The sequence below is a fragment of the Danio rerio genome, chromosome 25 (assembly GCF_052040795.2).
Source record: "Danio rerio strain M-AB ecotype USA chromosome 25, GRCz13ab, whole genome shotgun sequence".
NCBI classification, from domain to species: Eukaryota; Metazoa; Chordata; class Actinopteri; order Cypriniformes; family Danionidae; genus Danio; species Danio rerio.
In genome coordinates, this window is record NC_141045.1 from 3,977,501 (window position 1) to 3,990,000 (window position 12,500).

General features: G+C 34.6%; 1 protein-coding gene and 1 long non-coding RNA gene across 12 annotated transcripts in view; both read left to right on the plus strand.

Annotated features, from left to right (window-relative positions):
- Window positions 1–11,196, plus strand: part of LOC147837632 (uncharacterized) — a 17,287-nt gene extending 6,091 nt beyond the window's left edge. The window contains exon 3 of the long non-coding RNA XR_015526135.1: window positions 8,734–11,196. This is a non-coding gene — a long non-coding RNA (uncharacterized LOC147837632). The remainder of the gene's footprint in view (window positions 1–8,733) is intronic.
- The window catches only part of rab3il1 (RAB3A interacting protein (rabin3)-like 1), a 95,128-nt gene that overhangs the window by 46,694 nt on the left and 35,934 nt on the right, over window positions 1–12,500 (plus strand). The window lies entirely within an intron of this gene.

Consider the following 12,500-nt stretch of genomic DNA (forward strand, 5'->3'; position numbering starts at 1 on the left):
AGCAACGATATGGCACCAGCTATATCTCAGCATCAGAACATCGTAGAGAGGCGGGGGTTGGCTTGTTTGACTCATGCTCTTAGACCATCTATCTATCTATCTATCTATCTATCTATCTATCTATCTATCTATCTATCTATCTATCTATCTATCTACCTCTACCTATCTATCTATCTATCTATCTATCTATCTATCTATCTATCTATCTATCCATCATGCTAACAACATGCTAATTCATGCTAGAATCATGCTAGTTACATGCTAATTCATGCTAGAATCATGCTAGTCACATGCTAATTCATGCTAGAATCATGCTAACAACATGCTAATTCATGCTAGAATCATGCTAATTTATGCTAGAATCATGCTAGTAACATGCTAATCCATGCTAGAATCATGCTAACAACATGCTAATTCATGCTAGATTCATGCTAATTCATGCTAGAATCATGCTAGTATCATGCTAATTCATGCTAGCATTGTGCTAACAACATGCTAATTCATGCTAGAATCATGCTAGTAACATGCTAATTTATGCTATAATCATGCTAACAACATGCTAATTCATGCTAGAATCATGCTAGTAACATGCTAATTCATGCTAGAATCATGCTAACAACATGCTAATTCATGCTAGAATCATGCTAACAACATGCTAATTCATGCTAGAATCATGCTAGTAACATGCTAATTCATGCTAGAATCATGCTAACAACATGCTAATTCATGCTAGAATCATGCTAACAACATGCTAATTCATGCTAGAATCATGCTAACAACATGCTAATTCATGCTAGAATCATGCTAGTGAAATGCTAATTCATGCTAGAATCATGCTAACAACATGCTAATTAGGCTGGCTTGTGTAGCAAGCCAGACTACTGTTATCCTATTAAACTTATTATTATTAGGCTGGCTTGTGTAGCAAGCCAGACTACTGTTATCCTATTAAACTTAATATTATTAGGCTGGCTTGTGTAGCAAGCCAGACTACTGTTATCCTATTAAACTTATTATTATTAATATTATTAGGCTGGCTTGTGTAGCAAGCCAGACTACTGTTATCCTATTAAACTTAATATTATTAGGCTGGCTTGAGAAACAAGCCAGACTACTGAAATCCTATTTAAACTTATTATTTTTTTTATATATTATTCTTCTTCTTCTTCTGAGACTAAAATTCAAAATCTATCTCCTCCTAGAGCTTTCGAGCTATGACCACCAAACTCACACCAGACCTCCAAACTATTCTGACTCGGTATGCCATATCTTTTCCGACTGATCCGATATTCGATTTTCCGAAAAACGTCCCGGGACCGTCGGAAAAATCCCATAGACTTAACATTGGACCAAACTTTGTGACCTCATAACTCTGCATCAGACTGTCACACAGACTTCTAACTGGGCTCATTTAACTCAGACTACCTAACTGCCAATAACTGATGAGGTTTTAACTTTCTGGCCACGCCCTAGCAACCACTTTTGGACCTTAGAAACTGTCCCATAGACTTCCATTCAAAAGACTCTCATTGACTTAACATGGGATCAGACTTTGTGAGCTCATAACTCTCAATCAGACTGTCCACCAGACTAATGGCTGAGCTCATTTAACTTAGACTACCAAACTGCCAATAACTGAAGAGCTTTTAACTTTCTAGCCACACCCTAACTACCAGATACTGCACCCTAGCAACAACAGTCCCATAGACTTTTATTGCAAAAGACTGTCATTGACTTAACAATAGATCTAACTTTGTGACCTCAAAACTATCTATCTATCCTTTTTCAAACTGCTTTTATCTATCTATCTATCTATCTATCTATCTATCTATCTATCTATCTATCTATCTATCTATCTATCTATCTATCTATCTATCTATCTATCTATCTATCTATCTATCTATCTATCTATAAACTACTTTAATCTATCTATCTATCTATCTATCTATCTATCTATCTATCTATCTATCTATCTATCTATCTATCTATCTATCTATCTATCTATCTATCTATCTATCTATCTATCTATCTATCTATCTATAAACTGCTTTAATCTATCTATCTATCTATCTATCTATCTATCTATCTATCTATCTATCTATCTATCTATCTATCTATCTATCTATCTATCTATCTATCTATCTATAAACTGCTTTAATCTATATCTATCTATCTATCTATCTATCTATCTATCTATCTATCTATCTATCTATCTATCTATCTATCTATCTATCTATCTATCTATCTATCTATCTATCTATAAACTGCTTTAATCTATCTATCTATCTATCTATCTATCTATCTATCTATCTATCTATCTATCTATCTATCTATCTATCTATCTATCTATCTATCTATCTATCTATCTATCTATCTATCTATCTATCTATCTATAAACTGCTTTAATCTATCTATCTATCTATCTATCTATCTATCTATCTATCTATCTATCTATCTATCTATCTATCTATCTATCTATCTATCTATCTATCTATCTATCTATCTATCTATCTATAAACTGCTTTAATCTATCTATCTATCTATCTATCTATCTATCTATCTATCTATCTATCTATCTATCTATCTATCTATCTATCTATCTATAAACTGCTTTAATCTATCTATTTATCTATCTATCTATCTATCTATCTATCTATCTATCTATCTATCTATCTATCTATCTATCTATCTATCTATCTATCTATCTATAAACTGCTTTAATCTATATCTATCTATCTATCTATCTATCTATCTATCTATCTATCTATCTATCTATCTATCTATCTATCTATCTATCTATCTATCTATCTATCTATCTATCTATCTATAAACTGCTTTAATCTATCTATTTATCTATCTATCTATCTATCTATCTATCTATCTATCTATCTATCTATCTATCTATCTATCTATCTATCTATCTATCTATCTATCTATCTATCTATCTATAAACTGCTTTAATCTATCTATCTATTTATCTATTTATCTATCTATCTATCTATCTATCTATCTATCTATCTATCTATCTATCTATCTATCTATCTATCTATCTATCTATCTATCTATCTATCTATCTATCTATCTATCTATAAACTGCTTTAATCTATCTATCTATCTATCTATCTATCTATCTATCTATCTATCTATCTATCTATCTATCTATCTATCTATCTATCTATCTATCTATCTATCTATCTATCTATCTATAAACTGCTTTAATCTATCTATCTATCTATCTATCTATCTATCTATCTATCTATCTATCTATCTATCTATCTATCTATCTATCTATCTATCTATCTATCTATCTATCTATCTATCTATCTATCTATCTACCTCTTTCTATCTATCTATCTATGTATCCATCATGCTAACAACATGCTAATTCATGCTAGAATCATGCTAGTTACATGCTAATTCATGCTAGAATCATGCTAGTCACATGCTAATTCATGCTAGAATCATGCTAGTCACATGCTAATTCATGCTAGAATCATGCTAGTCACATGACAATTCATGCTAGAATCATGCTAGTAACATGCTAATTCATGTTAGAATCATGCTAACAACATGCTAATTCATGCTAGATTCATGCTAGTAGCATGCTAATTCATGTTAGAATCATGCTAACAACATGCTAATTCATGCTGGAGTCATGCTAGTAACATGCTAATTCATGCTAGAATTATGCTAACAACATGCTAATTCATGCTAGAATCATGCTAGTCACATGCTAATTCATGCTAGAATCATGCTAGTCACATGCTAATTCATGCTAGAATCATGCTAACAACATGCTAATTCATGCTAGAATCATGCTAGTAACATGCTAATTCATGTTAGAATCATGCTAACAACATGCTAATTCATGCTAGATTCATGCTAGTAGCATGCTAATTCATGTTAGAATCATGCTAACAACATGCTAATTCATGCTGGAGTCATGCTAGTAACATGCTAATTCATGCTAGAATCATGCTAACAACATGCTAATTCATGCTAGAATCAAGCTAGTCACATGATAATTCATGCTAGAATCATGCTAACAACATGCTAATTCATGCTAGAATCATGCTAGTAACATGCTAATTCATGCTAGAATCATGCTAGTAACATACTAATTCATGCAAGAATCATGCTAACAACATGCTAATTCATGCTAGAATCATGCTAGTAACATGCTAATTCATGCTAGAATCATGCTAACAACATGCTAATTCATGCTAGAATCGTGCTAAATCATGCTAAAATCTTGCTAGTAACATGCTAATTCATGTTAAAATCATACTAGGTACATGCTAATTCATGCTAGAATCATGCTAACATCATGCTAATTCATGCTAGAATCATGCTAACAACATGCTAATTCATGCTTGAATCATGCTAGTCAAATGCTAATTCATGCTAGAATCATGCTAGTCAAATGCTAATTCATGCTAGAATCATGCTAACAACATGCTAATTCATGCTAGAATCATGCTAACAACATGCTAATTCATGCTAGAATCATGCTAACAACATGCTAATTCATGCTAGAATCATGCTAACAACATGCTAATTCATGCTAGAATCATGCTAGTGAAATGCTAATTCATGCTAGAATCATGCTAACAACATGCTAATTAGGCTGGCTTGTGTAGCAAGCCAGACTACTGTTATCCTATTAAACTTATTATTATTAGGCTGGCTTGTGTAGCAAGCCAGACTACTGTTATCCTATTAAACTTAATATTATTAGGCTGGCTTGTGTAGCAAGCCAGACTACTGTTATCCTATTAAACTTATTATTATTAATATTATTAGGCTGGCTTGTGTAGCAAGCCAGACTACTGTTATCCTATTAAACTTAATATTATTAGGCTGGCTTGAGAAACAAGCCAGACTACTGAAATCCTATTTAAACTTATTATTTTTTTTATATATTATTCTTCTTCTTCTTCTGAGACTAAAATTCAAAATCTATCTCCTCCTAGAGCTTTCGAGCTATGACCACCAAACTCACACCAGACCTCCAAACTATTCTGACTCGGTATGCCATATCTTTTCCGACTGATCCGATATTCGATTTTCCGAAAAACGTCCCGGGACCGTCGGAAAAATCCCATAGACTTAACATTGGACCAAACTTTGTGACCTCATAACTCTGCATCAGACTGTCACACAGACTTCTAACTGGGCTCATTTAACTCAGACTACCTAACTGCCAATAACTGATGAGGTTTTAACTTTCTGGCCACGCCCTAGCAACCACTTTTGGACCTTAGAAACTGTCCCATAGACTTCCATTCAAAAGACTCTCATTGACTTAACATGGGATCAGACTTTGTGAGCTCATAACTCTCAATCAGACTGTCCACCAGACTAATGGCTGAGCTCATTTAACTTAGACTACCAAACTGCCAATAACTGAAGAGCTTTTAACTTTCTAGCCACACCCTAACTACCAGATACTGCACCCTAGCAACAACAGTCCCATAGACTTTTATTGCAAAAGACTGTCATTGACTTAACAATAGATCTAACTTTGTGACCTCAAAACTATCTATCTATCCTTTTTCAAACTGCTTTTATCTATCTATCTATCTATCTATCTATCTATCTATCTATCTATCTATCTATCTATCTATCTATCTATCTATCTATCTATCTATCTATCTATCTATCTATCTATCTATCTATAAACTACTTTAATCTATCTATCTATCTATCTATCTATCTATCTATCTATCTATCTATCTATCTATCTATCTATCTATCTATCTATCTATCTATCTATCTATCTATCTATAAACTGCTTTAATCTATCTATCTATCTATCTATCTATCTATCTATCTATCTATCTATCTATCTATCTATCTATCTATCTATCTATCTATCTATCTATCTATCTATAAACTGCTTTAATCTATATCTATCTATCTATCTATCTATCTATCTATCTATCTATCTATCTATCTATCTATCTATCTATCTATCTATCTATCTATCTATCTATAAACTGCTTTAATCTATCTATCTATCTATCTATCTATCTATCTATCTATCTATCTATCTATCTATCTATCTATCTATCTATCTATCTATCTATCTATCTATCTATCTATCTATCTATCTATCTATCTATCTATAAACTGCTTTAATCTATCTATCTATCTATCTATCTATCTATCTATCTATCTATCTATCTATCTATCTATCTATCTATCTATCTATCTATCTATCTATCTATCTATCTATCTATAAACTGCTTTAATCTATCTATCTATCTATCTATCTATCTATCTATCTATCTATCTATCTATCTATCTATCTATCTATCTATCTATCTATCTATCTATAAACTGCTTTAATCTATCTATTTATCTATCTATCTATCTATCTATCTATCTATCTATCTATCTATCTATCTATCTATCTATCTATCTATCTATCTATCTATCTATAAACTGCTTTAATCTATATCTATCTATCTATCTATCTATCTATCTATCTATCTATCTATCTATCTATCTATCTATCTATCTATCTATCTATCTATCTATCTATCTATCTATCTATAAACTGCTTTAATCTATCTATTTATCTATCTATCTATCTATCTATCTATCTATCTATCTATCTATCTATCTATCTATCTATCTATCTATCTATCTATCTATCTATCTATCTATAAACTGCTTTAATCTATCTATCTATTTATCTATTTATCTATCTATCTATCTATCTATCTATCTATCTATCTATCTATCTATCTATCTATCTATCTATCTATCTATAAACTGCTTTAATCTATCTATCTATCTATCTATCTATCTATCTATCTATCTATCTATCTATCTATCTATCTATCTATCTATCTATCTATCTATCTATCTATCTATCTATAAACTGCTTTAATCTATCTATCTATCTATCTATCTATCTATCTATCTATCTATCTATCTATCTATCTATCTATCTATCTATCTATCTATCTATCTATCTATCTATCTATCTATCTATCTATCTATCTACCTCTTTCTATCTATCTATCTATGTATCCATCATGCTAACAACATGCTAATTCATGCTAGAATCATGCTAGTTACATGCTAATTCATGCTAGAATCATGCTAGTCACATGCTAATTCATGCTAGAATCATGCTAGTCACATGCTAATTCATGCTAGAATCATGCTAGTCACATGACAATTCATGCTAGAATCATGCTAGTAACATGCTAATTCATGTTAGAATCATGCTAACAACATGCTAATTCATGCTAGATTCATGCTAGTAGCATGCTAATTCATGTTAGAATCATGCTAACAACATGCTAATTCATGCTGGAGTCATGCTAGTAACATGCTAATTCATGCTAGAATTATGCTAACAACATGCTAATTCATGCTAGAATCATGCTAGTCACATGCTAATTCATGCTAGAATCATGCTAGTCACATGCTAATTCATGCTAGAATCATGCTAACAACATGCTAATTCATGCTAGAATCATGCTAGTAACATGCTAATTCATGTTAGAATCATGCTAACAACATGCTAATTCATGCTAGATTCATGCTAGTAGCATGCTAATTCATGTTAGAATCATGCTAACAACATGCTAATTCATGCTGGAGTCATGCTAGTAACATGCTAATTCATGCTAGAATCATGCTAACAACATGCTAATTCATGCTAGAATCAAGCTAGTCACATGATAATTCATGCTAGAATCATGCTAACAACATGCTAATTCATGCTAGAATCATGCTAGTAACATGCTAATTCATGCTAGAATCATGCTAGTAACATACTAATTCATGCAAGAATCATGCTAACAACATGCTAATTCATGCTAGAATCATGCTAGTAACATGCTAATTCATGCTAGAATCATGCTAACAACATGCTAATTCATGCTAGAATCGTGCTAAATCATGCTAAAATCTTGCTAGTAACATGCTAATTCATGTTAAAATCATACTAGGTACATGCTAATTCATGCTAGAATCATGCTAACATCATGCTAATTCATGCTAGAATCATGCTAACAACATGCTAATTCATGCTTGAATCATGCTAGTCAAATGCTAATTCATGCTAGAATCATGCTAGTCAAATGCTAATTCATGCTAGAATCATGCTAACAACATGCTAATTCATGCTAAAATCATGCTAGTAACATGATAATTCATGCTAGAATCATGCTAGTAACATACTAATTCATGCTAGAATCATGCTAACAACATGCTATATCATGCTAGAATCATGCTAGTAACATGCTAATTCATGCTAGAATCATGCTAACAACATGTTAATTCATGCTAGAATCGTGCTAATTCATGCTAAAATCATGCTAGTAACATGCTAATTCATAGTGGAATCGTTCTAAAAACATGCTAATTCATGCTAGAATCATGCTAACAACATGCTAATTCATGCTAGAATCATGCTAGTAACATGCTAACAACATGCTAATTCATGCTAAAATCATGCTAGTAAAATGCTAATTCATGCTAGAATCATGCTAACAACATGCTATTTCACGCTAGAATCATGCTAATAATATGCTAATCTATCTATCTATCTATCTATCTATCTATCTATCTATCTATCTATCTATCTATCTATCTATCTATCTATCTATCTATATTTTCATACTTTTTAAAACTGTTTAAACTAAATAAACTATTACCGTCAGGCTTTCACAAGCCAGCCTCAAAGTTTGTTCTCAAACTTTAAGAATCTAGTTATTATTATTCTTCTTCTGACTCTAAAAATCAAAATCTATCTCCTCCTTGAACTTTCGAACTATTACCACCAAACTCACACCAGACCTCCAAACTATTCTGACTCGGTATGCTATATCTCCTCAGACTGATTGGACTTTCGGTTTTCCGAAAAACGTCCCGGGACTGTCGGAAAAATCCCATAGACTTAACATTGGACCAAACTTTGTGACCTCGTAACTCTGCGTCAGACTGTCGCACAGAACTCTAACTGGGCTCATTTAACTCAGACTATCAAACTGCCAATGACTGATCACCTTTAAACTTTCTAGCCACGCCCTAGCAACCACTTTTGGACCCTAGAAACTGTCCCATAGACTTCCATTCAAAAGACTCTCATTGACTTAACATGGGATCAAACTTTGTGAGCTCATAACTCTGGATCAGACTGTCCTACAGACTAATGGCTGAGCTCATTTAACTACGACTACCAAACTGCCAATAACTGGTGAGGTTTAACTTTCTAGCCACACCCCTAACTACCACATACTGCACCCTAGCAACTGTCCCGTAGACTTCCATTACAAAAGACTCTCATTGACTTTACATGGGATCAAACTTTGTGAGCTCATAACTCTGCATCAGACTGTCATACAGACTAATGGCTGAGCTGATTTAACTCAGACTACCAAACTGCCAATAACTGATGAGCTTTTAACTTTCTAGCCACACCCCTAACTACCACATACTGCACCCTAGCAACTGTCCCGTAGACTTCCATTCAAAAGACTCTCATTGACTTATCATGGGATCAAACTTTGTGAGCTCATAACTCTGCATCAGACTGTCATACAGACTAATGGCTAAGCTCATTTAACTCAGTCTTGCCAGCAGCCAATCACTGATGGCCTTTTAACTTTCTAGCCACACCCCTAACTACCACATACTGCACCCTAGCAACTGTCCTATAGACTGTAATTAGCTGTGCTTTCAAATGCTTATAATTCTAACATGCTAATGACATGCCAATCATGCTAGCAACATGCTACTCATATGCTAATCATGCTAATGACATGCTAACTCATACTGGAAACATGCTAATGACATGCTAATTTGTACAAGAATCATGCTAGTAACATGCTAATTCATACTAATAATACTAACTCATTCATTCAACTCATTCATACTAACTCATGTTAATAACTGGCCTACATGCATACCTTTGCTTAGCAGTGTCCTATTGACTTGGGGGATGGCTCATCTGACTCAGACAACCAATGAGCATCTCAATATGATAATGAAGCTCACAAGCCACGCCCCCAAATTGATTCCATAGACTTCCATTAAAATAGGCCAAGATGCATATCTTTGCATAGCAGTGTCATAGAGACATGGGGGTTGGTTCATTTGACTTAGACAGCAAACCACAATCAAGTGCACTCTGTAACCTCGCCCATAGCAACAAAACAGAGTACCCTAGCAACCATTCATCAACAGCTATATCTCAGCATCAGAACATCGTAGAGACTTGGAGATTGGCTCGTTTGACTCATGCTAGCAAACGGAACTTCCTAAATGCTACACATGCTAGCAGTGATTAGCTACATGCTAATATTGACTAGCCAAGTACTGTAACTTGCTAGAAATGCTTACTAAGTATAAATGTTTTATCAGGCATGTATGTGAGGCTTGCCTAGTAACCAACCAGGGTACCCTAGCAACTGCCTAGCAACCATCCAAATTACCCTAGCAATCGCCTAGCAACCACCTAGCAACGGCCTAGTAATGCCTTAATAAGGGCCTAGTGACCACTCAGGACACCCTAGCAACCGCCTAGCAACGCCTTAGCAACCACTCAGAATACCTTAGCAACCACCTAGCAACACCTTAGCAACCACCAAGCAACCACTTGGGACACCTTAGCAACCGCCTAGCAACACCTTAGCAACCACCTAGCAACCAGTCAGAACACCCTAGCAACCGCCTAGCAACGCCTTAGCAACCACCAAGCAACCACTCAGGACACCCTAGCAACCACCTAGCAACACCTTAGCAACCACCTAGCAACCACTCAGGACACCCTAGCAACCGCCTAGCAACGCCTTAGCAACCACTCAGAATACCCTAGCAACCACCTAGCAACACCTTAGCAACCGCTTAGCAACCACTTAGGACTCCTTAGCAACCACCTAGCAACACCTTAGCAACCACCTAGCAACCACTCAGAACACCCTAGCAACCACCTAGCAACACCTTAGCAACAACCTAGCAACCACTTAGAACACCCTAGCAACCGCCTAGCAACACCTTAGCAACCACTCAGAACACCCTAGCAACCACCTAGCAACATCTTAGCAACCACTCAGAACACCCTAGCAACCGCCTAGCAACGCCTTAGCAACCACCTAGCAACCACTCAGAACACCATAGCAACCACCTAGCAACAGCCTAGCAACCGCCTAGCAACATCTTAGCAACCACCTAGCAACCACTCAGGACACCCTAGCAACTGCCTAGCAACGACTTAGCAACCACTCAGAATACCCTAGCAACCACCTAAGCATGCTATGTGACATGCTAATTCATACTAGAATCATGCTAGTAACATGCTAATTCATACTAGAATCATGCTAATAACATGCTAATCCATACTAGAATCATGCTAGTAACATGCTAATGCATGCCAGAATCATGCTAATAACATGCTAATTCACGCTAGAATCATGCTAGTAACATGCTAATTCATACTATAATCATGCTAATAACATGCTAATTCATGCTAGAATCATGCGAGTAACATGCTAATTCATGCTAGAATCATTCTAGTAACATGCTAATTCATACTAGAATCATGCTAAAATCATGCTAATAACCTGCTAATTCATACTAGAATCATGCTAGCAGTATGCTAATTCATACTAGAATCATGCTAGTGACATGCTAATTTATTCTAGAATCATGCTAGTAACATGCTAATTCATGCTAGAAGCATGCTAATAACATGCTAATTTATACTAGAATCATGCTAATAAAATGCTAATTTATACTACACTCATGCTAATAACATGCTAATCCATGCTAGAATCATGCTAATGCATGCTAGAATCATGCTAATAACATGCTACTTATCCTTTTTCAAACTTTGAAAAAACTTTTTCAAACATGCTAATTTATACTAAAATCATGCTAATAAAATGCTAATTTGTACTACACTCATGCTAATAACATGCTAATCCATGCTAATCCATGTTAGAAACATGCTAATGCATGCTAGAATCATGCTAATAACATGCTACTTATACTTTTTCAAACTTTGAAAAAACTTTTTCAAACATGCTAATTTATACTAGAATCATGCTAATAAAATGCTAATTTGTACTACACTCATGCTAATAACATGCTAATCCATGCTAATCCATGCTAGAAACATGCTAATGCATGCTAGAATCATGCTAATAACATGCTACTTATACTTTTTCAAACTGTTTTTAAACTAAACAAACTATTACCAACAGGCTTTGTCAAGCCAGCCTCAAAGTTTGTCTCGACGAACTTTACTGTCTAGTTATTATTCTTCTTCTGAGACTAAAAATTAAACTCTATCTCGTCCTAGGCCTTTCAAGCTATGACCATCAAACTCGGGTCAGACCTCCGAACTATTCTGACTCGAGTTGCTATATCTTTTCCGACTGATCCGACTTTCGGTTTTCCGAAAAACGTCCCGGGACCGTCGAAAAAATCCCATAGACGTAACATTGGATCAAACTTTGTGACCTCATAACTCCGCA